This window comes from Mercurialis annua, linkage group LG6 (genome assembly GCF_937616625.2).
Source record: "Mercurialis annua linkage group LG6, ddMerAnnu1.2, whole genome shotgun sequence".
In the NCBI taxonomy this organism is placed as follows: domain Eukaryota; kingdom Viridiplantae; phylum Streptophyta; class Magnoliopsida; order Malpighiales; family Euphorbiaceae; genus Mercurialis; species Mercurialis annua.
Genome location: NC_065575.1, coordinates 37,490,414 through 37,493,705, shown reverse-complemented (window position 1 = coordinate 37,493,705; position 3,292 = coordinate 37,490,414). Strand labels below are relative to the sequence as shown.

Sequence of the window (3,292 nt, the reverse complement as noted above, 5' to 3'; positions counted from 1 at the left end):
AATTTAACTCGTGAAGGCTGATTTTTATTAGACGATTCGACAGTTTATATTTTAAAAATTATTTCTGAGCCCGCCGTCGGTTTTTGTGTAAATCGAATCAGAAAGCCAACCGAACCGGACGGCGCGGATTGATTTGTATAGGGACTTGGTTTTTGATTTTCTTTTTGACCACATAGAAAAAAAACTTTGGTACTCGGTTTCGGCCCTTCCGAGGCCGACCCAACGTACCCACGTGCATTGCCAAGGGCCGAGACGGAATTCCCTTTTTGTTTTTACCAAAGTATATTATATTTACGGTTTAGAGGAAAATTAATTGGGGCTAGGGGACTACGTGATGAAAGGAGATGTAAATCGGTAGTAGTGTTAAAAGTAAGAAAAACAAAGAGCGGAGAGAGGATGGCTTTATCCACAAAACTGAAAAGAATTTAATGGCATCCTTTGAAAACTAGTAAAGAAATTGGTAGAAATTCAACAAATAAATGAGTAAAAGAATAGAATAGTTACACAACAGCATTGACGTTACCAACCAGTTCAACTGGCAGTTCAACCAGTTCAAAACACTGCCTAAAAACCCAAAAAAGGGTGCAATTGTATTGTTTTTTGTTTTCAACGTGGGGGTACTGAAATTGTTTTAACTTGTTGCATGGTCCTTACATAAGAGCTTATTTGTCCTTCAACGTCATGCTGATAAATTCACTTAATACTTCTTTATACAACTCATACTTCATAATTGCACGGTCTCTTTCGTGTTGAGCAACTTGAAGCTCATCAATTACAACTTCACTTGTTGAAGAACTAGAGCTGCTAGACTCACCAACCTAGCAACAAATAAATTGAAAAATCAAATAGCATAACAATTCCTTAAAATCAGAGAAATATAAAAGGTACAATCACCTTGCATGGTTTACGTGGTTTACGGTGCTTCATTATGGCATCAACCCATTGCAAATATGCACATCCCTTAAATTGACCAAAAATTAGTAATACAAAATAAATAAATATTATAATATCACATGAATTGCAATTACCTTAGTTTGACAACTATAATAATGTTGTCCAACATTTTCTTTTCGATTTGAGATGTTGATTTCAAGTGAACTTTGACAAATAGGACATATTTACCGCGGATTCTACAAAATAATAATATTTTAAGTATAATATTTTAACACATCAAAACATTATTAGAAAAAAAATAATGCAGAGGAAAGCTTACATTCTTGCACCATAAGCCTTCTTAAAAAAATCTAGCATAGGCTGTCAAAGCCTCATCTTCGGAGTCAAATGCATAGGATTTGAATACTTAGAAGTCTGAGCCTTACACTCTTCCCAGCTTTCATACAGACCCGGGCACCGACCGATAAAAACACAATATGATTTTTTTCTCTACAAAAAGAGAGGGAGAAGTCAGGGGGCTAGAGCTTCCTAAAAAAACTTAGAAATCAACTTTAACTGTCAGGTAATTTAAAATAAAAAGAATGTGCCATAACTCTAGGAGTACCATATTTATCTTTGGTGCTGACAGCAAAGGACAATGCGGGTCGAATAGTAGAGAAAGAAAACTGGTCAATTGAGAAATATACCTAAAATTAATAAACATATAAACAAATCAATCAAGTCGAAAACAAGAGAGATAAAAATAAAAACACCATTACCTCTTGGCACCGACGAGCTTCTTCTAGTTTGCGTTGTGCAAAATTAAACTGTCCAAGGTTGTGAAAGGCAACCCCCACACTGCAAAAGAAAAAAACAGAATTGCTTCCATATTAACAATCACAGAAATGTTGGAGACAACCGTTCAGTTAGATGATCATAATTTTTTTGTAATTATTTTTTTCATACATGTATCATATTATCATATTGTTATCTTCACATTATCATCTCGTTATCATAATTTTTTTGTAATTATTTTTTTCATACAGATATCATATTATCATACTATTATCTTTACATTGTCATCTCATTATCATATTTTTTATGTGATTTGTTTACATATAGGTATCATATTATCATACTATTATCATAACTTTATTATTTTATTATCATCTGGTTATCATATTGGTGTCATGAATCGTTTTGTAATTCTATTTTCACGTACGTTATCATCCAGTTATCATAAACTTATCATAATTCATTATCATCTAATTATCATACTCCAGTATTATGATAACGACATGATAATCAGAAACTATTTTATCATACATTATCATAGATATTATCATATATGTACCATAAATATTATCATCTCGTTATCATATGATAAAACATTATCATATACACTATTTCTGTAAAACAAATTCCATGTAAGTATCATATTATCATACTATATAAGCTTATCATTATATTATCATAAAAACATTATTGTACTATTATCATTATCGTACATTTGTATTATCATATAACCTTATCATAATCATATAATGTTATGATGACGATATGTTAATACAGTGTTATTCATATGATAATCAGACACTGTTTTTTTAGTAAAAAATCAATTTTCTCTGCAGGGTTATGATACTTACATGATAATGCAGTAATGATAGTCATATGATAATCAAAAGCTGTTTTTTTGCAGAAATCGTTTTTTTGTGCAGAAAATCGTTTCTAATACAGATTTTTAGATTTAGAATTGGAAAAATTCAAGAGTAATTTATTTAGATCTGAAAGTTAAAAGAAATCGTATTAATTACAACGAGTTGAGAAAAATCGCTAAAATCAAATATGAAAAACGGCGGAGCGACGACGGAGCGACGAATTAACGATGAAGAAGAAGAGAATAAAAATGAAGGAGAAATAAAGATAAAGAAGAAGAAGAAAAAAATGAAGAAAAAAATGGCGAAAAAAAAAGAACAGAGAAGAAGAAAGCCAATGGAGAAGAAAGAGAAAAAGAGAGAAAAAAAAGAAAAAATGACAGTTATCACTTATAAATCCCTAATAATATAGTTAGAGTAAAATAATAATAATGAATAGGTATAATTATAATATAAATATGTGTTAGAGTAAAAAAGTAAATATATTAAAATAGTGAGGTATTTTCTCTATCTTTTCCTTATTGAGGTAGGAAATCATATTATTTTTAAAAAGAGAGTATTTTTCCTAATTTTCTCAAAACATTTAGACTGATGAGAAATTTAGGAAAAATACTCCAATATTTAAATTATTTGTAAAACTTACCTCACTTATAAAAAGTTAAAATAAATACTCTCGCTTTTTTATACTTTATGCTTTTACTTTATAATTTGTTTTAATTATTATTTTACTTTTCAAATTTAAAGTAAATATTCTGTGTATATAT

At 29.8% G+C, this 3,292-nt stretch overlaps 1 long non-coding RNA gene across 4 annotated transcripts; it reads right to left on the bottom strand.

Moving 5' to 3' along the window:
- Positions 1-415: 415 nt before the first annotated feature.
- LOC126686532 (uncharacterized) lies at positions 416-1,753 on the bottom strand. 4 transcript variants are annotated; one of them, XR_007643972.2, is made up of 5 exons: positions 1,653-1,753; positions 1,214-1,383; positions 1,029-1,130; positions 895-960; positions 416-818 (listed from the first exon to the last, which is right to left on the bottom strand). It is a non-coding gene; the product is annotated as an uncharacterized LOC126686532 (long non-coding RNA). The 4 variants fall into 4 exon arrangements; XR_008790995.1 differs by adding an exon at positions 1,499-1,559 and having other exon boundaries at positions 416-960; positions 1,653-1,741; XR_007643971.2 differs by having other exon boundaries at positions 416-960.
- Positions 1,754-3,292: the final 1,539 nt, after the last annotated feature.